We start from the raw sequence: 19,592 nt of genomic DNA, 5'->3' as shown, positions 1-19,592 counted from the left end.
CTGCCATCTCTAATGAGATTCTTGTAGCTTGTACCTCAAAGATCCCCAGTTTCTCCATTACAGAGAGTGGCATAAGATTTATACCTGACCCCAGATCACACAGGGCCTTCTCAAAGGTCATGGTGCCTATGGTACAGGATATTAAGAATTTACCAGGATCTTGTTTCTTTTGAGATAGAGTTTGCTGAACCCATGTATCTAGTTCACTAATAGGCAAGGGAGGTTCATCTTTCCAAGTCTTATTACCAAACAACTTGGCATTCAACTTCATGATGGCTCCTAGATATTGGCAACTTGCTCTTCAGTTACATCTTCATCCTCTTCAGAGGAAGAATAGTTCTCAGAGCTCATGAATGGCAGAAGGTAGTTTAATGGAATCTCTATGGTCTCTATATGAGCCTCAGATTCCGTTAGGTCCTCAATAGGGAACTCCTTTCTGTCTGGAGGACGTCCCATGAGGTCTTCCTCATTGGGACTTATGTCTTCCCCTTCCTCTTTGGATTCGGCCATTTTGATTATATCAATGGCCTTGCACCCTCTTTTTGGATTCTCTTCTGTATTGCTTGGGAGAGTACTAAGAGGAGTTTTAGTGATTTTCTTACTCAGCTGACCCACTTGTGCCTCCAAGTTTCTAATGGAGGACCTTGTTTCATTCATGAAACTTAAAGTGGCCTTAGATAGATCAGAGACTATGTTTGCTAAGCTAGAGGGGCTCTGCTCAGAATTCTCTGTCTGTTGCTGAGAAGGTTATGGAAAAGGCTTGCTATTGCTAAACCTATTTCTTCCACCATTATTAAAGCCTTGTTGAGACTTTTGTTGATCCTTCCATGAGAAATTTGGATGATTTCTCCATGAGGGATTATAGGTGTTTCCATAGGGTTCACCCATGTAATTCACCTCTGCCATTGCAAGGTTCTCAAGATCATAAGCTTCTTCTTTAGAAGATGCTTCTTTAGCACTGTTGGATACATTTTGCAATCCATTCAGACTCTGAGATATCATATTGACTTGTTGGGTTAATATTTTGTTCTGGGCCAGTATTCTTTCTTCTGAGACGTCCCATTACTCACAGGATTCCTCTCAAAGGTGTACATGAATTGGATATTTGCAACCATGTCAATGAGTTCTTGAGCTTCTGCAGGCATTTTCTTTAGGTGAATGGATCCACCTACAGAATGGTCTAGTGACATCTTAGAGAACTTAGATAGACCATCATAGAATATATCCAAAATGGTCCAATCTGAAAGCATGTCAGAAGGACACTTTTTGGTCAACTGCTTGTATCTTTCCCAAGCTTCATAAAGGGATTCACCATCTTTTTGCCTGAAGGTCTGAACATCCACTCTAAGCTTGCTCAACTTTTGAGGAGGAAAGAACTTGTCCAAGAAGGCCGTGGCCAGCTTATCCCTAAAGTCCATGCTATCTTTAGGTTGTGAGTCCAACCATGTTCTAGCTCTGTCTCTTACAGCAAAAGGGAAAAGCATGAGCTTGTAGACTTCAGGATCTACTCCATTAGTCTTAACAGTATCACAGATCTGCAAGAACTCAGTTAAAAACTGATAGGGATCTTCTGATGGAAGTCCATAAAACTTGCAGTTCTGTTGTATTAGAGCAACTAGTTGAGGCTTTAGCTCAAAATTGTTTACTCCAATGGCAGTGATTGAGATGCTTCTTCCATAAAAATTGGAAGTAGGTGTTGTATAATCACCAAGCATCCTCCTTGCATTATTGTTGTTGTCATTATTTTTGGCTGCAATCTCCTCTTCTTTTTCGAAAATTTCTTAAGGTTTTCTATGGATTGTTGTATTTTAGCTTCTTTTAGTTTTTTCTTCAGAGTCCTTTCAGGTTCAGGATCTGCTTCAACAAAAATGTTCTTGTCCTTGCTCCTACTCATATGAAAAAGAAGGGAACAGAAAATAATAATAGGGATCCTCTTTACACAGTAGAGAAATTCCTTTATGTGAGTAGAAGAAAATAAGAAGAAAATCCAGGGGAGAAGAGGGTTCAAATTTTGAGTAGAAAAGAAGTGTTAGTAGATAAATAAATAAATAGAAGAAGATGAGAGAGAGGAGTTTTCGAAAATTAACTAAAATAAAAGAAAAATATTTTTGTTTTTATTTTAAATTAAAGTTAAAATTCGAATTTATAAAAAGGAATAAAATTAAAATTTAAAACAATTAGTTAAATAAAAAGATTTTTGGAAAAGAGGGAGGTGATTTTCGAAAATTAGAGAGAGGAAAGTAGTTAGGTGGTTTTGAAAAAGATAAGAAATAGTAAAACAAACAAAAAGTCAATTAGTTAGTTGAAAAAGATTTGAAAATCAATTTTGAAAAGATAAGGAGTTAGAAAAGATTTTTGAAATTGATTTTGAAAAAAGATATGAATGAAAAGATATGAATGAAAAGATATGATTGAAATTTATTTTGAAAAAGATTTGATTTTTAAAATTAAAATTGATTACTTGAATAACAAGAAACTAAAAGATATGATTCTAGAATTTAATGATTGAATATTTCTTAACAAGAAAGTAACAAATTTCAAATTTTTGAATCAATCACATTAATTGTTAGTAAAGTTTTCAAAAATTATGAAATAAAATTAAGAAAAAGATTTTGAAAATCAATTTTTAAAATATTTTCGAAAATACAAAAGAAAAATGAAAATGATTTGATTTTTGAAAAAGTTTTGAGTAATGATTGAATCTCAAGTGATGTCCTGAGTCTCTTCATGTTCTCTGATTTTAATCTGTCCAAAACTGGGTTGAAATGTAGCCCAGAATCTCTGCCAGCGACTTTTGTAATTCTGCAGATCGCGCACGTAACGCGGCCGCGTCGTCCACGCGATCGCGTCACTCAGCATTTTTCGTACCACACGTGCGCATCGTCCACGCATTTGCGTCATTCGTGCAGCTTCCAGTCCATGCGGTCACGTCAGGCACGCGGGCGCGTCACTTCAATTTCTTCCAATTCGCGCGGCCGCGTGAGCCATGCGACCGCGTGACTTCTCGCTGGTCATCTCCTCAATTCCTTGTGTTCCTTCCATTTTTGCATACTTCCTCTCCATTCTCTCATCCATTTCTGCCTTATGAAGCCTGAAACACTTAACATACGTATCACGACATCGAATGGCATAAAGGAGAATAAAAATATATAATTAAAATATCTTTAGGAAGCAAGTTTTCAATCATAGAACAATTTGGGAAGGAATTGTATATACATGCTAATCATATGAATAAGTGGGTGAAAAGCTTGATAAAACCACTCAATCAAACACAATATAAACCATAAAATAGTGGTTTATCAGTCAACCCAAAGTTTTCGAAATTTATGAGTGAAATAAGGAAAAGATATATTTTTTTTTAATTTAATGAGGAAAGAGAAAAACTACAAAATGACTCAATACATAAAAGTTTTGGATTAAAACAAATGATGCATGCAAGAACACTATGAATGTCAAGATGAACACCAAGAACACTTTGAAGATCATGATGAACATCAAGAACTTTTTTTTTGAAAAATTTTCAAGAAAAGAAAGACATGCAAGACACCAAACTTAGAGATTTTTCATGTTTAGACACTATGAATTCAAAAATGCATATGAAAAACAACAAAAGACACAAAACAAGAAAATATGAAGATCAAACAAGGAGACTTATCAATAACAACTTGAAGATCATGAAGAATGTAATGCATGAATTTTTGAAAATAAATTTTTTTAGAAAAATTAAAACATACAATTGACACCAAACTTAAAAATTGACACTAGACTCAAACAAGAAACACAAAACTTTTGGTTTTTATGATTTTAAAAAAATTTTGGATTTTTCGAAAATTATTTTGGAAAAACGAAAAAGAAGAAAAACATTTTGAAAGATTTTTGAAAACTTTTTGAAAATAAAATAAAGATTGAAAAAAAAAGAAGAAAATTACTTAATCTAAGCAACAAGATGAACCGTCAGTTGTCCAAACTCGAACAATCCCCGGCAACTGTGCCAAAAACTTGGTGCACGAAATTGTGATCTCAATGGCGCCAACAACTTGGTACGCACAATTGTAATCTCAACTCTTTTTCACAACTTCGCACAACTAAGCAGCAAGTGCACTGGGTCGTCCAAGTAATAAACCTTACATGAGTAAGGGTCGATCCCACAGAGATTGTCAGCTTGAAGCAAGCTATGGTCATCTTGTAAATCTCAGTCAGGCGGATTCAAATGGTTATAGAGTTTTGATAATTAATAGATAAATAAATATAAAATAATGATAGTGATACTTATGTAATTCATTGGTGAGAATTTTAGATAAGCGTATGGAGATGTGTTATTCCTTCTGAATCTCTGCTTTCCTACTGTCTTCATTCAATCATTCATACTCCTTTCTATGGCAAGTTGTATGTTCAGGTATCACCGTTGTCAATGGCTACCTCCCGTCTTCTCAGTGAAAATGGTCCAGCTACGGGTTACGTAGGGCTAATCATCTGTCGGTTCTCACTTGTGTTGGAATAGGATCCAGTGATCCTTTTGCATCTGTCACTATGCCCAACAGTCATGAGTTTGAAGCTCGTCACAGTCATCCCATCCCGGATCCTACTCGGAATACCATAGACAAGGTTTAGACTTTTCGAATCTCAAGAATGCTGCCAATTGGTTCTAGGTTATTGATGAGCGGATAATTTATACGCTTTTTGGCATTGTTTTTATATAGTTTTTAGTAAGTTTGAGCTACTTTTAGGGATGTTTTCACTAGTTTTTATGTTAAATTCACATTTCTGGACTTTACTATGAGTTTGTGTGTTTTTCTGTGATTTCAGGTAAATTCTGGCTGAAATTGAGGGACTTGAGCAAAACTCTGAAAAAGGCTGACAAAAGGACTGCTGATGCTGTTGGAATCTGACCTCCCTGCACTCGAAATGGATTTTCAGGAGCTACAGAACTCCAATTGGCGCGCTCTCAACGGCGTTGGAAAGTAAACATCCAGGGCTTTCCAGCAATATATAATAGTCCATGCTTTATTCGAAGATTGACGACGTAACTTGGCGTTGACCGCCAAGTTCATGCTGCTGTCTGGAGTTAAACGCCAGAAAAACGTCATGATCCGGAGTTGAACGCCCAAAACACGTAATAACTCGGAGTTCAACTCCAAGAGAAGCCTCAGCTCGTGGATAGATCAAGCTCAGCCCAAACATACACCAAGTGGGCCCCGGAAGTGGATTTATGCATCAATTACTTACTCATGTAAACCCTAGGAGCTAGTTTATTATAAATAGAACTTTTTACTATCATATTATCATCCTGGATTGTATTTTGAATCCTGTGATCACGTTTTGGGGGCTGGCCATTCGGCCATGCCTGAACCTCTTTTACTTATGTATTTCCAACGGTGGAGTTTCTGCACACCATAGATTAAGGGTGTGGAGCTCTGCTGTACCTCAAGTATTAATGCAGTTCTATTTTCTTTTATTCAAATCTCTCTTATTCTTATTCCAAGATATTAATTCGTACCCAAGAACATGATGAGTGTAATGATGAAAGTGACGATCATTATCATTCTCACTTGTGAACGCATGTGATTGACAACCACTTCCGTTCTACATGCAACCGAGCTTGAATGCGTATCTCTTAGATTCCCCAACAGAATCTTCGTGGTATAAGCTAGATAGATGGCGGCATTTATGAGGATCCGGAAAGTCTCACCTTGTCTGTGGTATTCCGAGTAGGATCCTGGGAATCCGAACGTCTCACCTTGTCTGTGGTATTCCGAGTAGGATTCCGGTAATGAATGACTGTGACGTGCTTCAAACTTGCAAGTGCTGGGCGTTAGTGACAGACGCAAAAGAATCAAGGGATTCTATTCCAGTAGGCGCAGGATCCAACCAGTGATTAGCCGTACTGTGACAGAGTGCGTGAGCGTAGTTTTCACTGCGAGGATGGGATGTAGCCATCAACCATGGGTGATGCCTCCAGACGATTAGCCGTGCGAGTGACAGCCGCATAGGATCATTTTCCCGAGAGGATTGAAAGTAGCCACCGCTGATGGTGAACCCCTATACACAGCTTGCCATGGAAAGGAGTAAGAAGGATTGAGTTGAAGCAGGAGAATAGCAGGCGTCCTTGAGCATATAGTATCTCCATTCGCTTATCTGAAATTCCCACCAATGAATCTGCATAAGTATCCTATCCCTTTTTATAATTTATTTTCTTATTTCTATTTTCAAAAACCCATAAACCAATTTAATCTACCTAACTGAGATTTACAAGGTGACCATAGCTTGCTTCATACCAACAATCTCTGTGGGATCGACCCTTACTCGCGTAAGGTTTATTACTTGGACGACCCAGTACACTTGCTGGTTAGTTGAACGGAGTTGTGAATTCAAATAAAGACAATTATTGAATAAATCCATACAAGCACAAAGAATAGTGATCACAATTTCGTCCACCAAGTTTTTGGCGCCGTTGCCGGGGATTGTTCGAGTATGGACAACTGACGGTTCGTCTTGTTGCTCAGATTAGGTAATTTTCTTTTCAAAAATCTTTTTCAAAGTTTTTCTTTTATTTTTCGTTTTTCCAAAAATGTTTTTCGAAAAAAAATTAAAATAAAAATACAAAAAAATTAGAAAATCATAAAAATCAAAAAACATATTTTGTGTTTCTTGTTTGAGACTTGTGTTAATTTTTAAGTTTGGTGTCAATTGCATGCTTTTAAAATTTTTCTTGCATTTTTTCGAAAATTTCATGCATTCATAGTATTCTTCATGATCTTCAAGTTGTTCTTGACAAGTCTTCTTGTTTGATCTTGATGATTTCTTGTTTTGTGTCTTTTGTTGTTTTTCATGTGCACTTTTGCATTCATATTTTCCATGCATTAAAGATTTCTAAGTTTGGTGTCTTGCATGTTTTCTTTGCATCAAAAATTTTTCAAAATTTTGTTCTTGATGTTCATCATGATCTTCAAAGTGTTCTTGGTGTTCATCTTGACATTCATAGCATTCTTGCATGCATCTTGTGTCTTGATCCAAAATTTTCATGTTTTGGGTCATTTTTGTGTTTTTCTTTAAAAATTCAAAAATAAAAAAATATCTTTTCCTTATTTCCCTCCAAAATTTCGAAATTTTGGGTTGACTTGGTCAAAAAATTTTTAAAATTAGTTGTTTCTTACAAGTCAAGTCAAAATTTCAATTTTAAAAATCTTATCTTTTCAAAATCTTTTTCAAAAATCATATCTTTTTCATTTTTTTATATAAATTTCGAAAATTTCAAAAATCTTTTTCAAAATATTTTCAAAATCTTTTTCTTATCTTTATATCAAATTTTCGAAAATTAGCTAACAATTAATGTGATTGGTTCAAAAATTTGAAGTTTGTTACTTTCTTGTTAAGAAAGGTTCAATCTTTAAATTCTAGAATCTTATCCTGTAGTTTCTTGTTAGTTGAGTCTTTTTAAAAATTAAATCTTTTTCAAAATATCTTTTTATTAAAATTTTTATCTTATCTTTTTATCTTTTATCTTATCTAACTTCTTATCCTCTTATCTTTTTCAAAATTTGATTTCAAATCTTTTTCAATCAACTAACTAACTTTTTGTTTGTTTCTTATCGTTTTCAAAACCACCTAACTACTTTTCCCTCTCTAATTTTCGAAAATTCTCCCTCTCTTTTTCAAAAATTCTTTTTGTTTTAAATTTTAATTTTAATTATATTTTGTCTTTGATTTTCGAAAATTACTAACCTCTTTTTCAAAAATTATTTTCGAAATCTTCCTTCTCTTTTCTTCTTCTATTTAATTATTTAATTACTAACACTTCTCTTCACCTCTCTTCATCCAAAAATCCGAATCCCCATCTCCATTCTTCTAACCCCTTTCTTCTTCTACTAACATAAGGAAGTCTCTATACTGTGACATAGAGGATTCCTCTTTCTTTTCTTGTTTTCTTCTCTTTCATATGAGCAGGAACAGGGAAAAGGGCACTCTTGTTGAAGTTGATCCAGAACCTGAAAGGACTCTGAAGAGAAAATTAAGAGAAGCTAAATTACAACAATCCAGAAATAACCTTTCAGAAATTTTTGAACAAGAGAAGGAGATGGCAGCCGAAAATAATAATAATAATAATGCAAGGAGAATGCTTGGTGACTTCACAAAGCCAACGTCCAAGTTTGATGGAAGAAGCATCTCCATTCCTGCCATTGGAGCCAATACCTTTGAGCTTAAGCCTCAACTAGTTGCATTAATGCAACAAAACTGCAAGTTTTATGGACTTCCATCTGAAGATCCTTATCAGTTTCTAACTGAGTTCTTGCAGATCTGTGAGACTGTAAAGACGAATGGAGTTGATCCTGAAGTCTACAGACTCATGCTTTTCCCTTTTGCTGTAAGAGACAGAGCTAGAATATGGTTGGATTCACAACCTAAGGATAGCCTGGACTCCTGGGATAAGCTGGTCACTGCCTTCTTGGATAAATTCTTTCCTCCTCAAAAGCTGAGCAAGCTGAGAGTGGATGTTCAAACCTTCAAACAAAAAGATGGTGAATCCCTCTATGAAGCTTGGGAAAGATACAAGCAGCTGACCAAAAGATGTCCATCTGACATGTTTTCAGAATGGACCCTATTAGATATATTCTATTATGGTCTCTCTGAATTTTCGAAAATGTCATTGGACCACTCTGCAGGTGGATCTATTCACCTGAAGAAAACGCCTGAAGAGGCTCAAGAACTCATTGACATGGTTGCAAACAACCAATTCATGTATACCTCTGAGAGGAATTCCGTGAACAATGGGATACCTCAGAAGAAAGGAGTTCTTGAAATTGATGCTCTGAATGCCATATTGGCTCAGAACAGAGTGTTGACTCAACAGGTCAACATGATCTCTCAAAATCTTAATGGATTGCAACATGCATCCAACAGTACTAGAGAGGCAGCTTCTGAAGAAGCTTATGATCCTGAGAACCCTGCCATGGCAGAGGTTAATTACATGGGTGAACCTTATGGAAACACCTATAACCCATCATGGAGAAATCATCCAAATTTCTCCTGGAAGGATCAACAAAAGCCTCAACAAGGCTTTAACAATGGTGGACGCAATAGGCTGAGTAATAGTAAGCCATATCCATCATCTTCTCAGCAACAGACAGAGAACTCTGAACAAAACACTTCTAATTTAGCCAATATAGTCTCTGATCTGTCAAAAGCCACCTTCAGTTTCATGAATGAAACAAGATCCTCCATTAGAAATTTGGAGGCACAAGTAGGCCAGCTGAGTAAGAAAGTTATTGAAACTCCTCCCAGTATTCTCCCAAGCAATACAGAAGAGAATCCAAAAGGAGAGTGCAAGGCCATTGATTTAATCAAAGTGGCCGAATGCACTAGGGAGGAGGAGGACAAAAATCCTAGTGAGGAAGACCTCCTGGGACGTCCTTCAAGCAAGAAGGAGTTTCCTAATAAGGATCCAGAGGAATCTGAGTCTCATATAGAGACCATAGAGATTCCATTAAATCTCCTTCTGCCATTCATGAGCTCTGAAGACTATTCTTCCTCTGAAGAGGATGAAGATGTGACTGGAGAGCAAGTTGCTCAATATTTAGGAGCTATCATGAAGCTGAATGCCAAGTTGTTTGGTAATGAAACTTGGGAAAGTGAACCTCCCTTGCTCATTAGTGAACTAGATACTTGGATTCAGAAAACTCTACCTCAAAAGAAACAAGATCCTGGCAAGTTCCTAATACCTTGTACCATAGGCACCATGAGCTTTGAAAAAGCTCTATGTGATCTGGGGTCAGGGATAAATCTTATGCCACTCTCTGTAATGGAGAAGCTGGGGATCATTGAGGTACAACCTGCCTTGTTCTCATTACAATTGGCAGATAAGTCATTGAGACAAGCTTATGGAATAGTAGAGGACGTGCTAGTAAAGGTTGAAGGCCTTTACATCCCTGCTGATTTCATAATCTTAGACACTAGGAAGGAAGAGGATGATTGCATCATCCTTGGAAGACCTTTCCTAGCCACAGCAGAAGCTGTGATAGATGTCAACAGAGGTGAGTTACTCCTTCAATTGAATGGGGACTACCTTGTGTTTAAAGCACATGGCCATCCCTCTGTGACAGAAGAGAGTAAGCATGAAGAGCTTCTCTCAGTTCAGAGTCAAGAAGAGCCCACACAGTCAAACTCTAAGTTTGGTGTTGTGAGGCCACAACCAAACTCTAAGTTTGGTGTTAAGACCCCATATCCAAACTCTAAGTTTGGTGTTGGGACTACACTAACATTGACCTGATCACCTTGTGGCTCCATGAGAGCCACTGTCAAGCTATTGACGTTAAAGAAGCGCTTGTTGGGAGGCAACCCAATTTTATTTATCTAATTTTATTTTATTTTGTTTCTTTGTTATTTTTGTGTTTTATTAGGTACATGATCATGAGGAGTCACGAAAAAATCAAAAAAAATTAAAAACAGAGTCAAAAACAGAAGAAAAAAATTGTTCACCCTGGAGGCAGCGCAGACTGGCGTTCAACGCCAGTAAGATGCATCTGGCTGGCGTTCAACGCCAGAACAGAGCACCATTCTAGCGCTGAACGCCAGAAACAAGCAACAACCTGGCGTTGAATGCCAGGAATGTGCACAGAGAGGACAAACTGGTGCTGAACGCCAGTAACAAGCATGAAACTGGCGTTCAACGCCAGAAACATGCATTACATGGGCGTTGAACGCCCAGAATGTGCACCAATGGGCGTTTGAACGCCAGAATGATGCACGAAGGCAATTTACATGCCTATATGGTGAAGGAATGGTATTTCTTTTCACCTCAGGATCTGTGGACCCCACAGGATCACCTCAGGATCTGTGGACCCCACAGGATCCCCACCTACCACATTCCCACCTTCTCTTTTAATCCTAATCACACTCTCCTAATCCAAATCTCATTTCACTCTTTCCCATATCACACTTCCCAAAAACCTTCACCAATCACCTCAATTCCTCTTCCCAATTTCCCCAATCACCATTCACATCAACCCACTCTTCCCCATAAACCCCACCTACCTTCATAAAATTCAAATTCACTTTCCCACCCATTCCCACCCAAAATGGCCGAAATCCCACCCTCCCTCTCCCTATAAATACCCTTCCCTTCTACTTCATTTTTCACACAACAAAACCCCTTCTTCTCCCACATAGCCGAACCTACTTCTTCCCCTTTCTCCCATATTCTCTTCTTCTTCTACTCTTCTTTTCTCTCTTGCTCGAGGGCGAGCAAAATTTTAAGTTTGGTGTGGTAAAAGCATAAGCTTTTTGTTTTTCCATTACCATCAATGGCACCTAAGGCCGGAGTATCCTCTAGAAAAGGGAAAGGGAAGACAAAAGCTTCCACCTCCGAGTCATGGGAGAAGGAGAGATTCATCTCCAAGAGCCATCATTCCTACTAGCAACCGATCTGAAGTTACTGTGGATCGGGCCACCATGATCCATAGCATCATGATTGGAGAGGAAGTAGAGGTTCATGAGGTCATCTCCAATGAACTCTACAAAATAGCCGACAAGTCCTCACCCATGGCACGGCTAGCCTTCCCTCACCTTATTTGCCATCTATGTTACTCAGCTGGAGTTATCATAGATGGAGATGTCTCCATTGAAGAAGACAAGCCCATCACCAAGAAAAGGATGGAGCAAACAAGAGAAGCTCCTCACGGCCCTCAAGAAGAACATGAAGAAGCTCATCATCAACAAATTCCTGAGATGCCTCAAGGAATGCACTTTCCTCCCAACAACTATTGGGAGCAACTCAACACCTCCTTAGAAGATTTGAGCCATAATGTTGAACAATTAAGGGTGGAACATCATGAGCACTCCATCATTCTCCAAGAAATAAGAGAAGATCAAAGAGCAATGAGGGAGGAGCAACAAAGGCAAGGAAGGGACATAGAAGAGCTTAAGGACATTGTTGGTCCTTCAAGAAGAAGACGCCACTAGAGGTGGATTCATTCCTTGTTCTTTACTTCTTTCTGTTTTCGGTTTTTAATTATTGTGTTTATCTATGTTTTATGTCTCTACTTCATGATCATTAGTATGTAACCATGCCTTAAAGCTATGAATAAAACCCATTAGTCTTTCACCTCTCTTAAATGAAAAATGTTTTAATTCAAAAGAACAAGAAGTACATGAATTTCGAATTTATCCTTGAATTTAATTTAATTATATTGATGTGGTGACAATACTTTTTGTTTTCTGAATGAATGATTGAACAGTGCATATTTTTGATCTTGTTGTTTATGAGTGTTAAAATTGTTGGTTCTTGAAAGAACGATGAACAAAGAGAAATGTTATTGATGATCTGAAAAAAATCATGAAATTGATTCTTGAAGCAAGAAAAAGCAGTGAAAACGCAAAAGCTTGTGAAAAAAATGGCGAAAAATTGAGAAAGAAAAAAAAGGAGCAGTAGAAAAAGCCAATAGCCCTTAAAACCAAAAGGCAAGGGTAAAAAGGATCCAAGGCTTTGAGCATCAATGGATAGGAGGGCCCAAGGAAATTAAATCCAGGCCTAAGCGGCTAAATCAAGCTGTCCCTAACCATGTGCTTGTGTCATGAAGGTCCAAGTGAAAAGCTTGAGACTAAGTGGTTAAAGTCGTGATCCAAGGCAAAAGAGTGTGCTTAAGAGCTCTGGACACCACTAACTGGGGACTCTAGCAAAGCTGAGTCACAATCTGAAAAGGTTCACCCAGTCATGTGTCTGTGGCATTTGTGTATCCGGTGGTAATACTGGAAAACAAAATGCTTAGGGCCAAGGCCAAGACTCATAAGTAGCTGTGTTCAAGAATCAAACATGCTTAACTAGGAAAGTCAATAACACTATCCGAAATTCTGAGTTCCCAGAGACGCCAATCACTCTGAACTTCAAAGGAAAAAGTGAGATGCCAAAACTATTCAGAAGCAAAAAGCTACAAGTCCCGCTCATCTAATTAAATTAATATTCATTGATATTCTGAAATTTATAGTATATTCTCTTCTTTTATCCTCTTTGATTTTCAGTTGCTTGGGGACAAGCAACAATTTAAGTTTGGTGTTGTGATGAGCGGATAATTTATACGCTTTTTGGCATTGTTTTTATATAGTTTTTAGTAAGTTTGAGCTACTTTTAGGGATGTTTTCACTAGTTTTTATGTTAAATTCACATTTCTGGACTTTACTATGAGTTTGTGTGTTTTTCTGTGATTTCAGGTAAATTCTGGCTGAAATTGAGGGACTTGAGCAAAACTCTGAAAAAGGCTGACAAAAGGACTGCTGATGCTGTTGGAATCTGACCTCCCTGCACTCAAAATGGATTTTCAGGAGCTACAGAACTCCAATTGGCGCGCTCTCAACGGCGTTGGAAAGTAGACATCCAGGGCTTTCCAGAAATATATAATACTTTATGCTTTATTCGAATATTGACGACGTAACTTGGCGTTGAACGCCAAGTTCATGCTGCTGTCTGGAGTTAAACGCCAGAAAAACGTCATAATCCGGAGTTGAACGCCCAAAACACGTAATAACTCGGAGTTCAACTCCAAGAGAAGCCTCAGCTCGTGGATAGATCAAGCTCAGCCCAAACATACACCAAGTGGGCCCCGGAAGTGGATTTATGCATCAATTACTTACTCATGTAAACCCTAGGAGCTAGTTTATTATAAATAGAACTTTTTACTATCATATTATCATCCTGGATTGTATTTTGAATCCTGTGATCACGTTTTGGGGGCTGGCCATTCGGCCATGCCTGAACCTCTTTTACTTATGTATTTCCAACGGTGGAGTTTCTGCACACCATAGATTAAGGGTGTGGAGCTCTGCTGTACCTCAAGTATTAATGCAGTTCTATTTTCTTTTATTCAAATCTCTCTTATTCTTATTCCAAGATATTAATTCGTACCCAAGAACATGATGAGTGTAATGATGAAAGTGACGATCATTATCATTCTCACTTATGAACGCACGTGATTGACAACCACTTCCGTTCTACATGCAACCGAGCTTGAATGCGTATCTCTTAGATTCCCCAACAGAATCTTCGTGGTATAAGCTAGATAGATGGCGGCATTTATGAGGATCCGGAAAGTCTCACCTTGTCTGTGGTATTTCGAGTAGAATCCTGGGAATCCGGAAAGTCTCACCTTGTCTGTGGTATTCCGAGTAGGATTCCAGTAATGAATGACTGTGACGTGCTTCAAACTTGCAAGTGCTGGGCGTTAGTGACAGACGCAAAAGAATCAAGGGATTCTATTCCAGTAGGCGCAGGAACCAACCAGTGATTAGCCGTACTGTGACAGAGTGCGTGAGCGTAGTTTTCACTGCGAGGATGGGATGTAGCCATCAACCATGGGTGATGCCTCCAGACGATTAGCCGTGCGAGTGACAGCCGCATAGGATCATTTTCCCGAGAGGATTGAAAGTAGCCACCGCTGATGGTGAACCCCTATACACAGCTTGCCATGGAAAGGAGTAAGAAGGATTGAGTTGAAGCAGGAGAATAGCAGGCGTCCTTGAGCATATAGTATCTCCATTCGCTTATCTGAAATTCCCACCAATGAATCTGCATAAGTATCCTATCCCTTTTTATAATTTATTTTCTTATTTCTATTTTCAAAAACCCATAAACCAATTTAATCTGCCTAACTGACATTTACAAGGTGACCATAGCTTGCTTCATACCAACAATCTCTGTGGGATCGACCCTTACTCGCGTAAGGTTTATTACTTGGACGACCCAATACACTTGCTGGTTAGTTGAACGGAGTTGTGAATTCAAATAAAGACAATTATTGAATAAATCCATACAAGCACAAAGAATAGTGATCACAATTTCGTCCACCAGTTATACCACAAAGACTCTGATCTCAAGGAATTGAAGGCTCTATTGTCAGGAGAGGCAATCAAACGCATGGACCAGAAATCCAAGAGATATGCGTTCAAGCTTGTTTTCATGTAGAACGGAAGTGTTTGTCAGGCACGCGTTCATAACTTGAGATTGGTGATGAGTGTCACATAATCATCACATTCATCATGTTCTTGTGTGTGAATAGATATCTTAGAACAAGAATAAGCATGAATTGAATAGGAAACAGTAGTAATTGCATTAATACTCGAGGAACAGCAGAGCTCCACACCTTAATCTATGGTGTGTAGAAACTCCACCGTTGAAAATACATAAGTGATAATGGTGTTCATTGGCTTCGGCCCCAGAAAGGGAACCAGAATAACCAAGACCTAGGTCTAAGGACAGAACGTCCAAAGATGATCTAACGATAATCCAAAGATGTGAGTACAATAGTAAAAAGTTCTATTTATACTAACTAGTTACTAGGGTTACAGAAATAAGTAAATGATGCAGAAATCCAATTCCGGGCCCACTTGGTGTGTGCTTGGGCTGAGCATTGATGCTTTCGTGTGTAGAGACTTTTCTTGGAGTTAAACTCCAACTTTTATGCCACTTTTCATGAGTTTAACGCAAGAATAGGGCAGGAAATTGGCGTTTGAATGCCAGTTTGCGTCGTCAAAACTCGATCAAAGTATGAACTATTATATATTGGTGGAAAGCCCTGGATGTCTACTTTCCACGCAATTGAGAGCGCACCATGTGGGTTTCTGGTGGACGAAATTGTGATCACTACAACTTCGCACAACTAACCAGCAAGTGTACTGGGTCGTCCAAGTAATAAACCTTACGCGAGTAAGGGTCGATCCCACAGAGATTGTTGGTATGAAGCAAGCTATGGTCACCTTGTAAATCTTAGTCAGGCAGACTCAAATGGGTATAGTGATAAACGCATAAAACATAAAGATAAAGATAGAGATACTTATGTAATTCATTGGTAGGAATTTCAGATAAGAGTATGAAGATACTGGTCCCTTCTGTCTCTCTGCTTTCCTACTGTCTTCATCCAATCCTTCTTACTCCTTTCCATGGCAAGCTTATGCAAGGGTTTCACCGTTGTCAGTGGCTACCTCCCATCCTCTCAGTGGAAATGTTCAACGCACCCTGTCACGGCACGGCTATCCATCTGTCGGTTCTCGATCAGGCCGGAATAGAATCCAGTGATTCTTTTGCGTCTGTCACTAATGCCCCGCCCTTAGGAGTTTGAAGCACGTCACAGTCATTCAGTCATTGAATCCTACTCAGAATACCACAGACAAGGTTAGACCTTCCGGATTCTCTTGAATGCCGCCATTAGTTCTAGCCTATACCATGAAGACTCTGATCTCATGGAATGGCTGGCTCGATTGTCAGGCGAGCACTCGATTGTCAGGCGATCAACCATGCATCGTGTATCAGGAATCCAAGAGATATTCACCCAATCTAAGGTAGAACGGAGGTGGTTGTCAGGCACACGTTCATAGGTGAGAATGATGATGAGTGTCACGGATCATCACATTCATCCGGGTTAAGAACAAGTGATATCTTAGAACAAAAACAAGCGGAATTGAATAGAAGAACAATAGTAATTGCATTAATACTCGAGGTACAGCAGAACTCCACACCTTAATCTATGGTGTGTAGAAACTCCACCGTTGAAAATACATAAGAACAAGGTCTAGGCATGGCCGTGTGGCCAGCCTCCCAATGATCTAAGAACTAGATTTCCCAAGATGATCAAAGGATCTAAAATAATCCAAAGATCCAAAGATTAAAAATACAATAGTAAAAGGTCCTACTTATAGAGAACTAGTAGCCTAGGGTTTACAGAGATGAGTAAATGACATAAAAATCCACTTCCGGGCCCACTTGGTGTGTTCTTGGGCTGAGCATTGAAGCATTTTCGTGTAGAGACTCTTCTTGGAGTTAAACGCCAGCTTTGGTGCCAGTTTGGGCGTTTAACTCCCATTCTTGTGCCAGTTCCGGCGTTTAACGCTGGGAATTCTGAGGGTGATTTTGAACACCGGTTTGGGCCATCAAATCTTGGGCAAAGTATGGACTATCATATATTGCTGGAAAGCCCAGGATGTCTACTTTCCTACGCCTTTGAGAGCGCGCCAATTGAGCTTCTGTAGCTCCAGAAAATCCACTTCGAGTGCAGAGAGGTCAGAATCCAACAGCATCTGCAATCCTTTTTAGTCTCTGAATCAGATTTTTGCTCAGGTCCCTCAATTTCAGCCAGAAAATACCTGAAATCACAGAAAAACACACAAACTCATAGTAAAGTCTAGAAAAGTGAATTTTAACTAAAAACTAATAAAAATATACTAAAAACTAACTAGATCATACTAAAAACATACTAAAAACAATGCCAAAAAGCGTACAAATTATCCGCTCATCACAACACCAAACTTAAATTGTTGCCTGTCCTCAAGCAACTGAAAATCAAATAAGATAAAAAGAAGAGAATATGCAATGAATTCCAAAAACATCTATGAAGATCAGTATTAATTAGATGAGCGGGGCTTTTAGCTTTTTGCCTCTGAACAGTTTTGGCATCTCACTCTATCCTTTGAAATTCAGAATGATTGGCTTCTTTAGGAACTCAGAATCCAGATAGTGTCACTGATTCTCCTAGTTAAGTATGATGATTCTTGAACACAGCTACTTATTGAGTCTTGGCCGTGGCCCAAAGCACTCTGTCTTCCAGTATTACCACCGGATACATACATGCCACAGACACATAATTGGGTGAACCCTTTCAGATTGTGACTCAGCTTTGCTAGAGTCCCCAATTAGAGGTGTCCAGGGTTCTTAAGCACACTCTTTTTGCCTTGGATCACAACTTTATTTCTTTCTTTTTCTCTCTTTTTTTTCGTTTTCTTTTCTCCTTTTTTTTCGTTTTTCTTCTTTTTTTTTATATTCACTGCTTTTTCTTGCTTCAAGAATCATTTTTATGATTTTTCAGATCCTCAGTAACATGTCTCCTTTTTCATCATTCTTTCAAGAGCCAACATTCATGAACCACAAATTCAAAAGACATATGCACTGTTTAAGCATACATTCAGAAAACACAAGTATTGCCACCACATCAAAATAATCAAACTGTTATAAAATTCAAAATTCATGCAATTCTTTTCTTTTTCAATTAGGAACATTTTTCATTTAAGAAAGGTGATGGATTCATAGGACATTCATAACTTTAAGGCATAGACACTAAGACACTAATGATCACGAGACACAAACATGGACAAACATAAGCATTAATTTTCGAAAAAACAGAAGGATAAAGAACAAGGAAATTAAAGAACGGGTCCACCTTAGTGATGGCGGCTCTTTCTTCCTCTTGAAGATCCTATGGAGTGCTTGAGCTCCTCAATGTCTCTTCCTTGTCTTTGTTGCTCCTCTCTCATGACTCTTTGATCTTCTCTAATTTCATGGAGGATGATGGAGTGTTCTTGATGCTCCATCCTTAGTTGTCCCATGTTGGAACTCAATTCTCCTAGGGAGGTGTTTAGTTGCTCCCAATAGTTTTGTGGAGGAAAGTGCATCCCTTGAGGAATCTCAGGGATCTCATGATGAGTGGGATCTCTTGTGTGCTCCATCTTCTTCTTAGTGATGGGCTTGTCCTCATCAATGGGGATGTCTCCCTCTATGTCAACTCCAACTGAATAACAGAGGTGACAAATGAGATGAGGAAAGGCTAACCTTGCCAAGGTAGAGGACTTTTCCGCCACCTTATAAAGTTCTTGAAATATAACCTCATGAACTTCTATTTCTTCTCCAATCATGATGCTATGAATCATGATAGCCCGGTCTATGGTAACTTCGGACCGGTTGCTAGTGGGAATGATTGAGCGTTGGATAAACTCCAACCATCCTCTAGCCACGGGTTTGAGGTCATGCCTTCTCAATTGAACCGGCTTCCCTCTTGAATCTCTCTTCCATTGGGCGCCCTCTTCACATATGACTGTGAGGACTTGGTCCAACCTTTGATCAAAGTTGACCCTTCTAGTGTAAGGATGTTCATCTCCTTGCATCATGGGCAAGTTGAATGCCAACCTTACATTTTCCGGACTAAAATCTAAGTATTTCCCTCGAACCATAGTAAGATAATTCTTTGGATCCGGGTTCACACTTTGATCATGGTTCTTGGTGATCCATGCATTGGCATAGAACTCTTGAACCATTAAGATTCCGACTTGTTGAATGGGGTTGGTAAGAACTTCCCAACCTCTTCTTCGGATCTCATGTCGGATCTCCGGATATTCACTCTTTTTGAGTGAAAAAGGGACCTCGGGGATCACCTTCTTCAAGGCCACAACTTCATAGAAGTGGTCTTGATGCACCCTTGAGATGAATCTCTCCATCTCCCATGACTCAGAGATAGAAGCTTTTGCCTTCCCTTTCCTCTTTCTAGAGGTTTCTCCGGCCTTGGATGCCATAAATGGTTATGGAAAAACAAAAAGCAATGCTTTTACCACACCAAACTTAAAGGGTTTGCTCGTCCTCGAGCAAAAGAAGAAAGAAGAGAGTAGAAGAAGAAGAAATGAGGAAGAAGGGAATGGCTTTGTGTTCGGCCAAAAAGGGGAAGAAGGGGTGTTTAGGTTGTGTGAAAATGAAGGGGTGAAGATGGGTTTATATAGGAGAGGGGGGCTCATGGTTCGGTCATGTATGGGTGGGTTTGGGAGGGAAAGTGGTTTGAATTTGAATGGTGAGG

General features: G+C 38.8%; 1 non-coding gene across 1 annotated transcript; it reads left to right on the top strand.

Annotated features, from left to right (window-relative positions):
- Nucleotides 1–1,244: 1,244 nt before the first annotated feature.
- Nucleotides 1,245–1,352, top strand: LOC112719558 (small nucleolar RNA R71). Its single transcript, XR_003161857.1, has one exon. It is a non-coding gene; the product is annotated as a small nucleolar RNA R71 (small nucleolar RNA).
- The last annotated feature ends 18,240 nt before the right edge of the window (nucleotides 1,353–19,592 follow it).

Source organism: Arachis hypogaea, chromosome 10, assembly GCF_003086295.3.
Source record: "Arachis hypogaea cultivar Tifrunner chromosome 10, arahy.Tifrunner.gnm2.J5K5, whole genome shotgun sequence".
Taxonomy (NCBI): Eukaryota; Viridiplantae; Streptophyta; class Magnoliopsida; order Fabales; family Fabaceae; genus Arachis; species Arachis hypogaea.
This window is presented reverse-complemented; position numbering and strand designations above follow the sequence as displayed.